This window comes from Oncorhynchus tshawytscha, linkage group LG12, assembly GCF_018296145.1.
Source record: "Oncorhynchus tshawytscha isolate Ot180627B linkage group LG12, Otsh_v2.0, whole genome shotgun sequence".
NCBI classification, from domain to species: Eukaryota; Metazoa; Chordata; class Actinopteri; order Salmoniformes; family Salmonidae; genus Oncorhynchus; species Oncorhynchus tshawytscha.
Window position 1 is genome coordinate 74,503,193 of NC_056440.1, and position 19,459 is coordinate 74,522,651.

The 19,459-nt window shown below is 42.3% G+C and overlaps 2 pseudogenes; one reads left to right on the plus strand and one right to left on the minus strand.

Annotated features, from left to right (window-relative positions):
- Positions 1–1,751: 1,751 nt before the first annotated feature.
- Positions 1,752–9,335, minus strand: LOC121838788 (annotated as a pseudogene).
- A 1,066-nt stretch (positions 9,336–10,401) lies between these two features.
- The window catches only part of LOC121847873, a 24,663-nt pseudogene continuing 15,605 nt past the window's right edge, over positions 10,402–19,459 (plus strand).

Here is a 19,459-nt window from a genome sequence, read left to right on the forward strand (position 1 = left end):
ATAGCTCTTAGGAATATATATATATATATATATATATATATATATATAAATAAAACACATGGAATCATGTAGTAACCAAAATAGTGTTAAACAAATCAAAATATATTTGAGATTCTTCAAAGTAGCCACCCTTTGCACACTCTTGGCATTCTCTCAACCAGCTTCATGAGGTACCTGCAATGCATTTCAATTAACAGGTATGCCTTCTTAAAAGTTCATTTGTGGAATTTCTTTCCTTCTTAATGCATTTGAGCCAATCAGTTGTGTTGTGACAAGGTATGGGTGCCCTATTTTGTAAAAGACCAAGTCCATATTATGGCAAGAACAGCTCAAATAAGCAAAGAGAAACAACAGTCCATCATTACTTTAAAACATGAATGTCAGTCAACCCTGAAAGTGCAGTCTCAAAAACCATCAAGCACTATGATGAAACTGACTCTCATGAGGACTGCCACAGGAAATGAAGACCCAGAGTTACTTCTGCTGCAGAGGATAAGTTCATTAGTTACCAGCCTCAGAAATCGGCAATTAACTGCACCTCAGATTGCAGCCCAAATAAATAAATGCTTCACAGAGTTCAAGTAAACATCAACTGTTCATATGAGACTGCGTGAATAATGCCTCCGTGGTCAAATTGCTACAAAGAAACCACTACTAACGTACATCAATAAGAAGACACTTGATCGGGCCAAGAAACACGAGCAATGGACATTAGACCGGTGGAAATCTGTCCGTTGTTCTGACAAGTCCAAATTGAAGATTTTTGGATCCAACCGCCGTGTCTTTGTGAGACGCAGAGTAGGTGAATGGATGATCTCCCCATGTGTGGTTCCCACTGTGAAGCATGGAGGATGAGGTGTGATGGTGTAGGGGTGCTTTGCTGGTGACACTGTCTGTGACTTATTTTGAATTCAATGCACACTTAACCAGCATGGCTACCACAGCAATATGCCATCCCATCTGCTTTGCGCAGACTGTTGGAAAAGCATTCCAGATGATTACGTCATGAAGCTGGTTGAGAGAATGCCAAGAGTGTGCAAAGCTGTTATCAAGGCAAAGGGTTGCTACTTTGAAGAATCTAAAATATATTTTGATTTGTTTAACACTTTTTTTGGTTACTATATTATTCCATATGTGTTATTTCATAGTTTGTCTTCACCATTATTCTACAATGTAAAAAATAGTACAAATAAAGATATGGGTAGGTGTGTGTTTATACAGACTAGTACTATATATATATATATATATATATATTTTTTTTTACAAAACTACATGCAAAAAAAAAGTAACCCTCAGCAGCATCAGTCTAATATACACAAAATATGCCTAGTACAAACCTCTAAACACTAACCAAAATGTCAAATCAAGAGAAGCTAAAATATTGGTGATGCTTCCTAGTACTAACTAGGATCTCTTACATTCAACTGAAGCAATATGTGGCTACATAAGCACACGATTCAAAGACTCTCACTACCCAGTCGTTGCCTACTAACTAACCATGACCAGCCACTTACCATATACAGTACAAACCTTCATAATACGATCCAGTTATAATTCATTTAAAATAAGTAACTTGTAAAATGTCGAACTCACATTGTAACAGTATAACTACAGTTCTTAAAAACATGTCCATGCAAATAAGAGATGCCCACTCCCTTCCTCTGAATGAGAAAATGTATCCTGTTTTTCCTGAGTTCTCATACTGTAGCTGAAGATTGACTGTGGCGTTCTCTTCTTCTCTTCTGAGTTCGTTACATCACACCGGGGGAGGGACAAGAGGAGCAGGCTGCCAGTCCACACATGTTCCTCCCTCATTCTATTAGGAAATATCTGAGGAGGAAATACAAAACAAAATATATTTTGTAAGCTACAGTGCCTTGGAAAGTATTCGGCCCCTTGAACTTTGCAACCTTTTTGCCACATTTGAGGCTTCAAACATAAAGATATAAAACTGTATTTTTTTGTTAAGAATCAACAACAAGTGGGACACAATCATGAAGTGGAACGACATTTATTGGATATTTCAAACTTTTTAACAAATCAAAACTGAAAAATTGGGCGTGCAAAATTATTCAGCCCCTTTACTTTCAGTGCAGCAAACTCTCTCCAGAAGTTCAGTGAGGATCTCTGAATGATCCAATGTTGACCTAAATGACTAATGATGATAAATACAATCCACCTGTGTGTAATCAAGTCTCCGTATAAATGCACCTGCACTGTGATAGTCTCAGAGGTCCGTTAAAAGCGCAGAGAGCATCATGAAGAACAAGGAACACACCAGGCAGGTCCGAGATACTGTTGTGAAGAAGTTTAAAGCCGGATTTGATACAAAAAGATTTCCCAAGCTTTAAACATCCCAAGGAGCACTGTGCAAGCGATAATATTGAAATGGAAGGAGTATCAGACCACTGCAAATCTACCAAGACCTGGCCGTCCCTCTAAACTTTCAGCTCATACAAGGAGAAGACTGATCAGAGATGCAGCCAAGAGGCCCATGATCACTCTGGATGAACTGCAGAGATCTACAGCTGAGGTGGGAGACTCTGTCCATAGGACAACAATCAGTCGTATATTGCACAAATCTGGCCTTTATGGAAGAGTGGCAAGAAGAAAGCCATTTCTTAAAGATATCCATAAAAGTGTTGTTTAAAGTTTGCCACAAGCCACCTGGGAGACACACCAAACATGTGGAAGAAGGTGCTCTGGTAAGATGAAACCAAAATTGAACTTTTGGCAACAATGCAAAACGTTATGTTTGGCGTAAAAGCAACACAGCTCATCACCCTGAACACACCATCCCCACTGTCAAACATGGTGGTGGCAGCATCATGGTTTGGGCCTGCTTTTCTTCAGCAGGGACAGGGAAGATGGTTAAAATTGATGGGAAGATGGATGGAGCCAAATATAGGACCATTCTGGAAGAAAACCTGATGGAGTCTGCAAAAGACCTGAGACTGGGACGGAGATTTGTCTTCCAACAAGACAATGATCCAAAACATAAAGCAAAATCTACAATGGAATGGTTCAAAAATAAACATATCCAGGTGTTAGAATGGCCAAGTCAAAGTCCAGACCTGAATCCAATCGAGAATCTGTGGAAAGAACTGAAAACTGCTGTTCACAAATGCTCCCATCCAACCTCACTGAGCTCGAGCTGTTTTGCAAGGAGGAATGGGAAAAATTTCAGTCTCTCGATGTGCAAAACTGATAGAGACATACCCCAAGCGACTTACAGCTGTAATCGCAGCAAAGGTGGCGCTACAAAGTATTAACTTAAGGGGGCTGAATAATTCTGCACGCACAATTTTTCAGTTTTTGATTTGTTAAAAAGTTTGAAATATCCAATAAATGTCATTCCACTTCATGATTGTGTCCCACTTGTTGTTGATTCTTCACAAAAATACAGTTTTATATCTTTATGTTTGAAGCCTGAAATGTGGCAAAAAGGTCGCAAAGTTCAAGGGGGCCGAATACTTTCGCAAAAAGGCACTGTATACCAAACAAATATAAACACAACATACATTTTCAAAAACTCATATGGAAATCAATCAACTTCAAATAAATTCATTAGGCCCTAATCTATGGATTTCACATGACTGGGAATACAGATATGCATCTGTAGGTCACAGATACCTAAAAAAGTAGGGTGTGGATCAGAAATCTGGTATCTGGTGTGACCAACATTTGCATCATGCAGCGCGACACATCTCATTCGCATAGAGTTGATCAGGATGTTGATTGTGGCCTGTGGAATGTTGTCCTACTCCTCTACAATGGCTGTGTGAAGTTGCTGGATATTGGTGGGAACTGGAACAAGCTGTCGACATGTCGATCCAGAGCATCCCAAACAGCTCAATAGGTGACATGTCTGGTGAGTATGCAGGCCATGGAAGAACTGGGACATTTTCCAGGAATTGTGTACAGATCCCTGCGACATGGGGTCATGCATTATCATGCTGAAACATGAGTTGATGGCGGCGGATGAATGGGCATCAGGATTTCGTCACGGTATTTCTGTGCATTCAAATTACCATTGATAAAATTCAATAGTATTTGTTGTCCGTAGCTTAAGCCTGCCCATACCATAACCCCACCGCCACCATGTGGCACTCTGTTCACGCTGACATCAGCAAACCGCCCACACAACACCATACACACCATTCTCTAAAATGATGATGGATGCGGTTTATGATAGCGAAATGAACATTCAATTCTCTGGCAACAGCTCTGGTGGACATTCCTGCAGTCAGCATGCCAATTGCATGTTCCCTCAAAACTATTACACTGAGCAAAAATACAAACGCATCTAGAGATCTAGAGATTCTGGGTTCGAGTCCAGGCTCTGTCACAGCTGGCAGCGAACGGGAGACCCATGGGGCGGCGCACAGTTGGCCCAGCATCGTCCGGGTTAGGGAGGTTTGGCCGGCAGGGATGTCCTTGTCCCATCGCGCACTAGCGACTCCTGCGGGCCTTGGAGCAGTGCACGCTGACACGGTCGCCAGGTGTATGGTGTTTCCTCCGACACATTTTGCAGCTGGCTTCCAGGTTAAGTGGGCATTGTGTCAAGAAGCAGTGCGGCTTGGTTGGGTTCTCGCGGCTCTCAACCTTCGCCTCTCCTGAGTCCGTACGGGAGTTGCAGTGATGAGACAAGACTAACTACCAATTGGATACCACGAAAAAGGGGTAAAAATAATAATAATAAAAATAATAAACTTATCATGTAAAGTGTTGGTCCCGTGTTTCATAAGATGAAGTAAAAATCCCAGAAATGTTCCATATGCACAAAAAGCTTATTTCTCTCAAATTCTGTGCACAAATTTGTTTATATCCCTGTTAGTGAGAATTTCTCATTTGCCAAGATAATCCATTCACCTGACAAGTGTGGCATATCAAGAAAATTATTAAACAGCATGATCATTACACAGGTGCACCTTGTGCTGGGGACAATAAAAGGCCACTTTTAAAATTGTGAATTTTTGTTCAGTGTAATATTTTTTAGGGAGCGTGCAATTGGCATGCTAACTGCAGCAATGTCTATGTAATGTATATCTGTCTGTAACATTATGATTGGCTGGGTGCGCCTGGCTGCCAAATTGGTGACCTATGCCCTCCGAGGCTGCACCCCTGCCCAGTGTGAAATCTGCACCCCTGCCCATGTGAAATCCATAGATTAGGGCCTAATGAATTTATTTCAATTGACTTATTTCTTACTATGAACTGTAACTCAGTAAAAACATAGAAATTGTTGCATGTTGTGTTTATACTTTTGTTCAGTATAATTTCACCCTAAAAGGAGCTAGTCAGTCAGCTATCTTGCCGTATACGTGTCCTACAATGTCTGGGTGTTCAATAGCTGATCTGTGTTCATGAAGCATCTATATAGTTATCATTAGTAAAAAAAGGAAGTTCAACAGCACTGAATATTTTGTATGTATTTACCCATCCATTCCCCAGTTGGTGCCCCAGGAGTTTTTCACGATCCAATATGGAGTGCTATTCTTTTTCACCATATCCCACTGCCAGTACAGCATGGTTCACATTGTCTGTAGTGTTCTTACACGTAGTGCTAATACAAACAAAGAATACTTTGTAAAACACATGGAGGACATGTTAATTCATTGTAATAGAGGGTCAAATGTGCAGTTTGTATACCTTATGTGAACGGCAAGGAGCTTTACAGTTCATGAAAGTCTTCTACTGCAACATTGTATGGCTCATAAGAACAGTCTTCTACCTTCCACACATTATTTGATAAGATTTGGAGGTTCACAATTCAATTCCCACAAAGCTCTTTAATCCTGCCACCCAACATTTATTGTCAAGTGGGAGTGATAAGGAACAACTGAGTGTACTGGGCTTACTCTCACCTGCTGTACACACCATCTTTGTAGTGGAGGAAATCAGTCACTTCATATCCAAAGCTGACTGCGTTTAGTCTGGCCACAGCATCAACCATACCCTTTTCGTCATACTGTTATAGGGCGGAAGACAGAACAACATATCAATTGCTGACCAAGAAAACAATGTTTAGAACAGATGCAGAGGTTGTAAAACATTTAGTTTTAGTCTCTCACACTTGTTATGTTGACAACATCTTTCACGAAGGCAGCTGCCAACTCGGGCTTGAAATTGCAAGAGCCATCCTAAAAAAAGTAATGGGGGTAAAGAAGTATATAGTGAGTAATCCAAACAAGTGAGTCATAAGGATTGAATACTAGTATAACACTGTTACTTGGGTTATTAACATTTTCCTTTTTTACACTAAGAATAATTTATAAATACATAAATACATCCCATGTAAGGATAGTCATCTTCGGTCATGAGTCCATTGTTGTATTTAACATACTCAAACGCCTGGCTTGGGAGTCCCCTGAAACCAATACATTACAGTATCTGAATGATGTTTTTGTAGACAGATAGCTACATTATGTATCAGGAGGCATAGAAGTCACATGCAGGACAGGAGTGATAAGCTCATGTGATTTTAAGATGGTACTGTAGGCTACCAACCCCATACATCCATGATTGTTGAAGTCTTGAGCACAGTCCACCAGTTGCTGCTCAGACTGGAAAATATAGAATGATAACTCACAGATAAGGCTATTACCAACAACCATTCAACAACCAATTCAACTACAGTAACCCATTCTTTCTATTATACCGCTTCATATGAAACCATACAGAGGAACATAGTAGGTTGACTGCCAAAAAACAGTGTGAAACATAGTGTGGAACCGTAGATAATACAAGAGAAATAGGGCTAGTTCTCACCAGAAGTGGGAGTTTTCCAGTAGCTATAGCGGTAACAGACTCAAGACAGCCGGTAGTGGAGAAGGTCCAGCAGCTTCCACAATGACCCTTAGGACACAACAATAGCACATTCACTCAACATGATATCAACACAGCACAGTCATAAATGTACAGCTTCTTTTAGCTTTTTCACTCGCCCGCAATCAGCCAATCCATCGGAAAATGACCTGGTCATGTTGTTGTGAATATACACTGAGTAGAAAACATTATGAACACCTGCTCTTTCCATGACAGACTGACTAGGTGAATCCAGGTCAAAACTTTGATCCTTTATTGATGTCACTTGTAAAATTCACTTCAATCAGTGTAGATAAAGGGCAGGAGACCGGTTAAAGATGGATTTTTAAGCCTTGAGACATGGATTGTGTGTGTGCCATTCGGAAGGTGAATTGGCAAGACAAAAGATTTAAGTTCCTTTGAACAGGGTATGGTATTAGGTGCGAGGAGCAGTTTGTGTCACGCTCAACAGTTTCCCGTGTGTATCAAGAATGGTCCACCACCCAAAGGACATCCAGCCAGCTTGACACAACTGTGGAAAGCATTGGAGTCAACATGGGCCACCATCCCTGTGGAATGCTTTCGACACCTTGTAGAGTCCATGCCCAGATGAATTGAGGCTGTTCTGAGGGCAAAACAGAGGGTTGCAACTCAATATTAGGAAGGTGTTCTTAATGTTTTGTACACTCAGTATATTTAGCCTATGAGGGAAACATAGTACTTGATATTTGACAGGTGACACATAGTTTCCCTTCTCTCTCCAGTCCACAGAACCAGGATATGGCCCATGGCTGCTGATGTGACTCCCTTTGGTGGCAGAGCAGTTCTGATGAAGATAAATGTAAGAACAATTACTATTGATTAGGCTATCTTATATCAGGGAAGCTCGTAGACTTATAATTGGGGTTAACTACAGGATCACATTTTAGTAATTACATTTCACAGCTGTACCTGAGGTTCAGTCAGGAGGAAAGTCTTCGAAACTCTGCAAAGCTCATGTCAGAAAACTGATTCAGTCCCACTGGGAAAAGGAAAGTTACAAGAGTTGTAAGATATCATACTTGTGCGTATATAAAGCTATATTATGAATACATTGGGAGATAAGTTGTGACTGGGAAAACAGGAAGAAATGGACAAATAGTTAAAAATAAATAAATGCATAGCCTACTTGAGAACGTGTGCTTCCCTGCATTATGATAGTGGATTCTCCTCTTATGCCCAGTGAAGATGTTCAGGCGATGGTGGTACTCCTCCAGAGCATAGACTTTATTATACTGTAATAACAAAAACAGGTATAGGCAGGCAGTCAACTAAAGATGACAACCTCATACTGACAAGCAAATACATTTGAGGAAGGTCTTGGCCTACTGCTTTCATTTATTACAGGAAGGAACAAGATGACTGTGTCCAGTAACTCTGGTATGTAGGCTACTGTATGTCATCTGCTTTCCTAAAAAATAACACGTGACAGATTTACATTGTAGCCTTTACAGTTTCACATACCTGTAACATCCAGTGTTTGAAGTGATATTCCTCTTTAAAAAGAATACATTAAAAAAGAATAAAACACAAACATGATCAGTTAGACCTATGATTTTGATGGTCACATTGTTACAAGTTTGAAACGGTCACTTTTCTGTGCAATGGCAACATTTTAGGCTATAGCACGTGTCACTGTTGTTTCACTGCTGCATGTATTATGCAATGTAATACGCTATAAATCAAATCAAAGTTTATTTGTCAAGTGCGCCGAATACAACAGACCTTACAGTGAAATGTTTACTTACAGGCTCTAACCAATAGTGCAAAAAGGTGTTAGGTGAACAATTGGAAAGTTATGAAATAAAACAACAGTTTAAAGACAGGCTATATACAGTAGCGAGGCTATAAAAGTAGCGAGGCTACACACAGACACCGGTTAGTCAGACTGATTGAGGTAGTATGTACATGTAGATGTGGTTAAAGTGACTATGCATATATGATGAACAGAGAGTAACAGTAGCATAAAAGAGGGTTTGGGGGTGGCGGGACACAATGCAGATAGCCCGGTTAGCCAATGTGCGGGAGCACTGGTTGGTCGGCCCAATTGAGGTAGTATGTACATTAATGTATAGTTAAAGTGACGGGCTAAAGTGAGGCTATTCATTTCGGTAGACTAATTATGATCTTTGTTTTTCATTAGGCTTATTAAATACAGTCTGTTCAACTGTCCAGATCCAGATAAGAAACCACACAAAACCCGCTTTCATCTGCAGTGCACTGCATGGCTTGTTGCACTTGGCTTTCAGTTTGTATCTTCCTCCACACATCGATGTGTGCGTCCAAAGGGGATGCGGGATATGAACAACAAACAGATTAGGGGAGTTATGCTTACCTTCAGGTAAAACAAGGGTGTTAAATTGGCTAAATGCAAAAAAGCAAGAATAAAAGCAACAGAACACAGCGCCATACTTCCGCGTGAGTTTCACAACCAATGCATCACATGACTTGAGTAACCTATCCATTTCATTCATGTGTCCTTGTGGCAGGGTCGGTTATCAAAGTTTTAGTAAGCACCATAATATGCCTAATTTCCCACCCCACATCAAAATAATTAACATCAAAGTCAATAAAGTGTGCACTTACTGAGGAGATAAAAATACAATTGCAAGTATCACAGAATTATTAAAGGCCCAGTGCATTCAAAATTCAGTTTTGCCTGTGTTTTGTAACATATTGTTAAACAGCTGATGGAACTAACACTGTACAAGTGTGTGAGAAAAAAAACGATCAATGTTATTTCCTGATAGTTGCTGGTTGAAAATACAATCTACACAGGACCTTCTAATCAGCAGGTTTTGCAAACATGGAGTTTCAGGTTGTAAATGAGTTAATAGACCAATAACAATGAGAGTTCCAAACCTCTCAGCCAATAAAGGCTAGTTTTCAGTTCCCACTCATGCCACTCCCAGACAGTCCTAGCAAAATTATTGCTTGAGAATCTTTTTGGTTGCTAAAAAGCTATTTAAGTTCTTTTTTTTAACCATTTAATGGACAACTATTACAGTCTGGTAATGAATTGTTACCCAATAATTTCATATTTATATAAAAACGTCTGCATCGGGCCTTTAAAATTGTAGATTAGAACTTTACACATCTTTATACACTGCCACACATTTCATTTTTTTCAGGTAGTTAAAATAAAGACTATTGTCATACAACTGTAGTGATTATTCAAAATTCACAGTCCACAGCCCAGAACATAATGAATCTCTAACTCTGTGTGTGTCCTTCTGTCAGTTCTTTCTTAGGGTCAAAGATTAATAATTTAAAATGGAAAATTATTGCTTGCAGAATACTTTAAAAAAAAATGAAAATGTCATGTTCAGCTCATATGGTTTAAACTTTTTAAAGTTGGCTACAAGAGAAACCAGAGCCTGCTATGAGAGATCCGTCCTGTAGATGGCAGTATAATATCACTGCAAAACTGATATGATGGAACTGAAAGAGCAACGGCGTCTTCTGCAACAGAGCCACTCCCAATTACGTATACATATTAACATTGCTCTTCTCTCTCCAACTCAGCTGTGGAGTGGGAGGTAATTGTGTTCAAATATGGTGAGCTACAGGTAAACAGTGCCTTCGTAAAGTATTCAGACCCCTTGATTTTTTCCACATTTTGTTACATTACAGCCTTATTCTAAAATGGCTAAAAATACAAATAAATCATCAACCTGCACACAATACCGCATAATGACATCGCAAAAATAGTATTTTAGACATTTTACTAATTTATACAAACCTAATAACTTCATTATGACATTTACATAAGTATTCAGACCCTTTACTCAGCACTTTGTTGAAGCACCTTTGGCAGCGATTACAGCCTCGAGTCTTCTTGGGTATGACTCTACAAGCTTGGCACACCTGTATTTGGGGAGTTTCTCCCATTCTTCTCTGCAGATCCTCCCCAGCTCTGTCAGGTTGGATGGGGAGTGTCAGTGCACAGCTATTTTCAGGTCTCTCCAAGAGATGTACGATGGGGTTAAAGTCTGGGACATTCAGAGACCTGTCCTGAAGCCACTCCTGTGTTGTCTTGGCTGTGTTCTTAGGGTCATTGACCTGTTGGAAGGTGAACCTTCGCCCCAGTCTGAGGTCCTGAGCACTCTGGAGCAGCTTTTCATCAAGGATCTCTCTGTACTTTGTTCTGTTCATCTTTCCCTCAATCCTGACTAGTCTCCCAGTCCCTGCCGCTGAAAAACATCCCCACAGCATGATGCTTTCACCACCATGCTTCACCGTAGGAATGGTGCCACGTTTCCGACAGACTTGACGCTTGGCATTCAGGCCAAAGAGTTCAATCTTGGTTTCAACAGACCAGAGAATCTTGTTTCTCATGGTCTGAGTCCTTTAGGTGCCTTTTGGCAATCTCCAAATGGGCTGTCATGTGCCTTTTACTGAGGAGTGGCTTCTGTCTGGCCACTCTACCATAAAGGCCTGATTGGTGGAGTGCTGCAGAGATGGTTATCCTTCTGGAAGGTTCTCCCATCTCCACACAGGAACTCTGTCACAGAGACCATCGGGTTCTTGGTCACCTCCTGACCAAGGCCTTCTCCTCCGATTGCTGAGTTTGACTGGGTGGCTCTAAGAGGAGTCTTTTCAAACTTCTTCCATTTAAGAATGATGGAGGACACTGTGTTCTTGGGGACCTTCAATGTTGCAGAAATGTTTTGGTACCCTTCCCCAGATCTCTGCCTCGACACAATCATGTCTTGGAGCTCTACAGACATTTCCTTCGACCTCATGGCATGATTTTTGCTCTGTCTTGCACTGTCAACTGTGGGACCTTATATAGACAGGTGCGTGCCTTTCCTAATCATGTCCAATCAATTGAATTTACAACAGATGGACTCCAATAGAAACATCTCAAGTATGATCAATGGAAACCTGTTTTTGCTTTGTCATTATGGGGTATTGTGTGTAGATTGATGAGGAAACATATGGATTTAAACAATTTTAGAGTAAGGCTGTGACGTAACAAAATGTGGAAAAAGTAAAGGGGCCTGAATACCTTCTGAATGCACTGTATATCACCATGCTGATGCACCATGCTACCACAACGAGCTGTGTGTTCATCCCTATAGCCTACCTATGGACAGTGCTAGTACACTGGAGGTCATCAACATCTAGAATACACGCACACAAGTGCGCGCACACACACACACACACACACACACACACACACACACACACACACACACACACACACACACACACACACACACACACAGCTGTACTGTATATGGTTCATCATTAGTATGATCAGTGAGTGTGTTATCTCTCCTTCAACATTGTAGTTGTCTCCCTGCTGGCCCGTGCACTTTAATATTTCATCACTGTGTGTGTGTGTGGGGGGATTTTGACCAACTGGAGACATTTTGTTGGTCCCCACAAGGTCAAATTATATTTCTACAGGGTTTAGGGTTAAGGTTAGAATTAGTGTTAGGGTTAGAATTAGGGTTAAGGTTAGGAGCTAGGGTTAGGTTTAGGTTTAGGTTTTTGGTTTAAGGTTACAGGTTACGGGTTAGGGAAAATAGGTTTTTGAATGGGACTGTGAATTGTGTCTCCAGAAGGCCAGTTATTCAAGACTGTGTGGGTTTGTGGGTGTGACAATTTAGGGTTTATATTAATGAAGGAAAGAGGAGGCCTGGGGGGAAAATAAGACTGTAAATCAGCCAGCCCATCCTCTCTCTCTCTCTCTCTCTCTCGCTCTGTCTCAACATCTGCGTATGTACGTTGACATCTGTGTGACAGTTGGAGATTTATTTACACATCACTGTATGGTACAGACTGACTCTCTGAAGGCAGCCTAACACACTTTCCAGCTATCACTCGTAATGTGTGTGTATGTGACAGATAGTGTGTGATGAGCGCATAGCTGTTGTTATTCAGCAACAGCCTCTGATGGCAGCAGGAGATGGGGAGAGAGACGCAGATAGAGATGAGGGAGGGGACAGAGAGACATTAAGAGAGAGCGAGACGGAGACAGAGAGAGAGAGGGGTTGAGAGAGAAAGAATGGGCTGGGAGAAAGAGGGATTGAAATAGAGAGAAAGTGAACAAGCCATTGAGTGAGAGAGGTGAGTTGGGGTTAAGGGATTAAGGTTTAATGGTTTGTGGTCTGTTCTAGTTTTAGTGTGCTCTACTTTGGGTGCTATGTAGTTATTTAGACATAGCTACAGGCAAGTTGTTCACTGGTCCTCTGTACAGAAAGGGGCCATTTAAAATAGATAGGGTAACAAGCCTCATCAGTATAGGGGCATAGGTCTTCATCTCCACCAGGGAAACCAGCAATAAATCAAATGTCTGTGTGTTTAAATCTTCCTGCCGTTTTCTCAGCAGATGGACCATAATATGATCATCATTACTCTCGATCTTCAAGCCATTCATACGCATTGAACTTGCAAAACTATACTTTGGTGGAAGACAGTGACGCTCAAAGGATGGTTTTGGGTGTGATGTGGTATGATATACTGGATATTAATTATGTTGTTTATGTTTGACTATTAGGTGCAATACCTCCACATCTTGCCCCTTTCTTTTCAAGCTCACCCCATCGTCCTCTTGCTCTCGTCCTTTCACCCATTCTCCTCTCTCTCACACCCCATCTATCTCCCCTTTAGCTCACCCCTCTCCCCTGCCTCTCACCTCCCTTTCTGGCCTTCAGATCAACTGTCTCTTCCCTGCCTCTCAACCTCTCTCTCTCTCCTCTCACCTCTCTCACCCTCCTCCCTCTCAACCATCTCACCTCTCTCCCCCTCCTCCCTCTGTTCCCCTCTCACCCCTCTCTTCCCCTCTCACCTCTCTCACCTCTCTCTCTCCGCTCCAGTTCCACTGGACTGTGTATATTGTATCTGAGAGGAATGAAAGCCAAGAGGCTGTACTACATAAGCTTTATCCTTATTGCCTTCGACTCACTTTGCTGAGCTTTTCTTTGCGAAGAGAATGTTCAGTTTACTGGTTTTCCTCTGCCAAGAGAATGTTCAGTTTACTGGTTTTCCTCTGCCAAGAGAATGGTCAGTTTACTGGTTTTCCTCTGCCAAGAGAATGGTCAGTTTACTGGTTTTCCTCTGCCAAGAGAATGTTCAGTTTACTGGTTTTCCTCTGCCAAGAGAATGTTCAGTTTACTGGTTTTCCTCTGCCAAGAGAATGTTCAGTTTACTGGTTTTCCTCTGCCAAGATAATCTTCAGTTTACTGGTTTTCCTCTGCCAAGAGCTGTTCAGTTTACTGGTTTTCCTCTGCCAAGATATTTTCAGTTTACTGGTTTTCCTCTGCCAAGAGAATGTTCAGTTTACTGGTTTTCCTCTGCCAAGAGATGTTCAGTTTACTGGTTTTCCTCTGCCAAGATAATCTTCAGTTGACTGGTTTTCCTCTGCCAAGATAATGTTCAGTTTTCTGGTTTTCCTCTGCCAAGAGAATGTTCAGTTTATTGGTTTTCCTCTGCCAAGAGAATGTTCAGTTTACTGGTTTTCCTCTGCCAAGAGAATGTTCAGTTTTCCTCTGCCAAGAGAATGTTCAGTTTACTGGTTTTCCTCTGCCAAGAGAATGTTCAGTTTACTGGTTTTCCTCTGCCAAGATAATCTTCAGTTTACTGGTTTTCCTCTGCCAAGAGCTGTTCAGTTTACTGGTTTTCCTCTGCCAAGATATTTTCAGTTTACTGGTTTTCCTCTGCCAAGAGAATGGTCAGTTTACTGGTCTTCCTCTGCCAAGAGAATGTTCAGTTTACTGGTTTTCCTCTGCCAAGATAATCTTCAGTTGACTGGTTTTCCTCTGCCAAGATAATGTTCAGTTTACTGGTTTTCCTCTGCCAAGAGAATGTTCAGTTTATTGGTTTTCCTCTGCCAAGATAATGTTCAGTTTACTGGTTTTCCTCTGCCAAGAGGTTCTTCAGTTTACTGGTTTTCCTCTGCCAAGAGAATCTTCAGTGTACTGGTTTTCCTCTGCCAAGAGATTCTTCAGTTTACTGGTTTTCCTCTGCCAAGAGAATCTTCAGTTTATTGGTTTTCCTCTGCCAAGATAGTGTTCAGTTTACTGGTTTTCCTCTGCCAAGAGAATCTTCAGTTTAATGGTTTTCCTCTGCCAAGAGAATCTTCAGTTTACTGGTTTTCCTCTGCCAAGAGAATGTTCAGTTTACTGGTTTTCCTCTGCCAAGATAATGTTCAGTTTACTGGTTTTCCTCTGCCAAGATAATGTTCAGTTTTCTGGTTTTCCTCCGCCAAGAGAATGTTCAGTTTACTGGTTTTCCTCTGCCAAGATAATGTTCAGTTTTCTGGTTTTCCTCCGCCAAGAGAATGTTCAGTTTACTGGTTTTCCTCTGCCAAGAAAATGTTCAGTTTACTGGTTTTCCTCTGCCAAGAGAATGTTTGTAGGTGCAGTCAGGTATTCAGACTCAATGGTTCTTCAGGTAGCCAACCAACTTGATATCCCAGCTTGTTCTGTACATATTGTATTGTAGGCTACACAAGCAATTTCAATTTGTGGATTCTGCCATTTCAGTCACACCCATTGCTGACAGGTGTATAAAATCGAGCACACAGCCATGCAATCTCCATAGGGAGACATTGGCAGTGGAATGGCCCATACTGAATTGCTCAGTGACTTTCAAAGTGGCACCGGCATAGGATGCCACCTTTCCAACAAGTCAGTTCGTCAAGCTGCCCCGGTCAATCGTAAGTGCTGTTATTGTGAAGTAGAAATGTCGAGGAGCAACAATGGCTCTGCCGCGAAGTGGTAGGCCACACAAGCTCACAGAACAGGACCGCCGAGTGCTGAAGTGAGTAGCATGTAAAAATCTTCTATCCCCGATTGCAACACTCACTACTGAGTTCCACACTGCCTCTGGAAACAATGTCAGCACAAAAATTGTTTGTCGGGAGCTTCATGAAATGGGTTTCCATGGCTGAGCAGCCACACACAACCCTGAGATCACCATACGCAATGCCAAGCGACGACTGGAGTAGTGTAAAACTCGCCGCCATTGGAATCTGGAGCAGTGGGAATGCGTCCTCTGGAGTAATGTATCACGCTTCACCATCTGGCAGTCCAATGGACGAATCTGGGTTTGGAGGATACAAGGAGAACACTACCTGCCTGAATTCATAGTGCCAACCGTAAAGTTTGGTGGAGGAGGAATAATGGTCTGGGGCTTTTTATGGTTTGGGCTAGGCCCCTTAGTTTTAGTGAAGGGAAACTACAGCATACAATGACATTCTAGATTATTCTGTGCTTCCAACTTTGTGGCAACACTTTCCTGTTTCAGCTTGACAATGCCCCTGTGAACAAAGCGAGGTTAATACAGAAATGGTTTTCTGAGATCGGTGTGGAAGATTTTAACTGGCCTGCACAGAGCCCTGACCTCAACCCCATCGAACACCTTTGAGATGAATTGAAACACCATCTGCGAGCCAAGCCTAATCGCCCCAAATCAGTGCCCGACCTCACTAATGCTCTAATGCTCTCCGCAGCAATGTTCCAACATCTAGTGGAAATCCTTCCCAGAAGAATGGAGGCTGTTTATAGCAGCAAACAGGGGAGAAAATCAGTTTGAATGCCCATGATTTTGGAATGAGATATTCGACGAGCATGTAATGTATGTCTCTCTGTCTCGCTGTCTCTCTCCCTTCCTTAAAAAGCCCGGTGTTCCCACAGCTCAGCTGATCACGTTAGATCAATGGTTGGACAAAGAGCAGTGGTGAGGTGTGTGCAGTCAGTTTATCACACGTCACATAAAACACACACACTGATGCACGCTTGGACACCAACACACACACATAAGCGCATGCACACACACACACATTCATTTACGTTTGTAGGCAGACACCGTGGGTCTCACAGTCCACAGAACCCACCTGGTTCCCTCTGTTTGTGTGTCTCTCTCTCTCTCTCTCCCTGTCTCGCTGTGTGTCTCTCTCTGTCTCTCTCTCCATGTCTCTCCCTGTCTCTCTGTATGTCTCTCTCTGTGACTCTCTCTCTGTGTTTCTCTGTGTGTGTCTCTCTCTGTGTTTATCTCTCTGTGTGTCTCTCCGTGTCTCTCTCTCTCTCTCTCTCTCTCTCTCTCTCTCTTACTACAAGCCTTTCTTGAATTCTTTCTGATTATAATGCATGTATCCATTACCAGTATTTGTATTTTGTCTTCACTGGCCTTGTGTTTTATAGAAGGGTCTAGATGATCAGTACTTGTCCCAGCTGAAGACCACTATAATGCATGAAACATGAACCTTTTCCATGTCATTTAAGATTGAGAGGGATAGTTGACTTTTCCATCAAGGTTGACTTCAGGGGTTGCGTTGGTTGTATACTAATGCCTAACCCTACCCCTACCCCTAGCCCTACCCCTAGCCCTACCCCTACCCCTAGCCCTACCCCCTAGCCCTACCCCTAGCCCTAGCCCTAGCCTAACCCTAGCCTAACCCTAGCCCTACCCCCTACCCCTAACCCTAGCCCTACCCCTAGCCCTACCCCTAGCCCTAGCCCTACCCCCGCCCCTAGCCCTACCCCTACCCCTAACTCTAACTCTAACTTTAACCCTACACCCTACACCCTCTTCCCCTCACCAACAGTAATGATGCAGTGAGGAGTTTTCCTTCTCCCACACTAATGATGTACAGCACAGTAGTTGTGAGCCAGCCATCCAGAGTGACATTTATCATCCTCTCCCCTGACAGGGGGTTGCTGTAGCAATGCCAATCGCTGCAGATACCTCACCTATACATCAAGCTTGGCAGCCATTTTCCTTCCGGCATTCTGCTTCTTATTTGTCATTCATCAGGAAGAGGCAAGGATACCCTGTCTGAGTGTTTATTACATCTGAAACACCGAGCCATAAAAGCAGACAGCTTTGTCATTCCCCACTACTAATAAGTAATGCAATGACACCGGGACACTGCTTTATAACGACAGAAACGCTCAACACAGCAGCGTCTTCACGGCCCATTCAGGGTGAATGCACCGATAATAACCATCTCAAATGAGACTTTATTTATATAACTAGCAGCTTACGTACGTAAACAGCATCCAGAGCAGTAAAAATAAATGTTTTGTCATACCATGGTATACCGTCTGATATACCATGGCTGTCAGCCAATCAGCATTCAGGGCTGGAACCAACCAGTTTATAGCAATGCTTAACAGGCAGGTAGTGTGAACAAAACAAACATACTCTATTAGATAAAAGGCCATACATAAGGTTGGTGTTGTGAAGCTTTTGAATGTTAGATGCCTTGTCCCAAAGGCCTTGGTCATAAACTGTCGGTGCTGTTTCCAAGAAACAATAGAGAGGTGTATTTTCTGTTTGTTGCAATTTGTTTCCTATTATTTACCATTCTAGAGTTTGGTTTGAACAAGTCAACAGGCCTATAACAGGATAGGTGTCACGCCTGCTCCTGCTCCCTCCTTCTGGCGCTCCATGTCACCGGTCTACTGACCGCCGGTCCTGGCAACCATAATTGAGCAAACTTGCTCCCCATCGTTACACACACCTGGACTTCATCACCTCCCTGATAACTCACCCTTCATGTAGCTCCCTCAGTAGCATCTGTCATCAGGTAGTATTGGTTTTGGTTACGTTCAGTACGCTTCTCCTGTTATGTGTTGATCTTCATGTTTATTATTTTTAAACTCACCTTCTGCAACTGCTTCCTGACTAGCAAAACAGAATCCATAGGAGAGTCTTCCTCCAGGCTTCTTACGCCCTGATTAGACCTACTTCCCATTTACAGAGTGTGTGTCCTAAATGTCACCATATTGCCTATAAAGAGCTGCATTTTGGAATGCTGATTCTGTCTCTGTCCGCTTTCAGTGGTGCTGAACGGCCGCTATTGGCTTGTTAGTTAACTTCAGCCTCAGACCTTTACTCTTTTGTGACAGTAACCTCACAAACATCCTCTGGGTGTCAGAACAGCTCTGTTAGCAACCAGGAACCAATTTCAAAATGTAATGCCAAGACATTTGATCAAAGCTGAGCTATTCATTTACCAAGAGACTGTAAAGATAGCTGTTTAGTTCAGATGTAAATAGGATATGTGTTTAATATGTATAGTCTATGTGGTATTGTGGAATGTCTCTGTGTGTTTGGATTATACTAAGTATTGTTTTGGTCTTGTTTCTGTTTCATAGATAGTCAGGGCAAGCTGTGTGTTCTGACTTTAGGGTCTATGATTATTCCTGTAGGCTCTGAGGTGATGAGGAACTGGCTGAATGACATCACCCTGCTAGTATGGCCTGGGTGCCCACACAACACCTGGTACACACACACACACACACACACACACACACACACACACACACACACACACACACACACACACACACACACACACACACACACACACACAAACGAGCAGCAGCGTATCACATCTTTTTTGGTACTGATGCCCCAAAACAGCAAGATCAAAAAGACAAAAACAATACTAAACCTAACACAGAAGCATTTAGCTTTAGAGGCACCCAGCCGCCCACACAGTCAACTAGTGCCCCATAGTGCCATTGTTCCAGTGAGTAGTGTCCTGGACTTTTCATTTTATTACAACAGATGGCCAGTGGCCTGGCTGCCAGAGTCTGTAGCTAGCACCTCCACACCACATTCACCTGATTGGTGTCTGCTCCGGGGGCTCTCT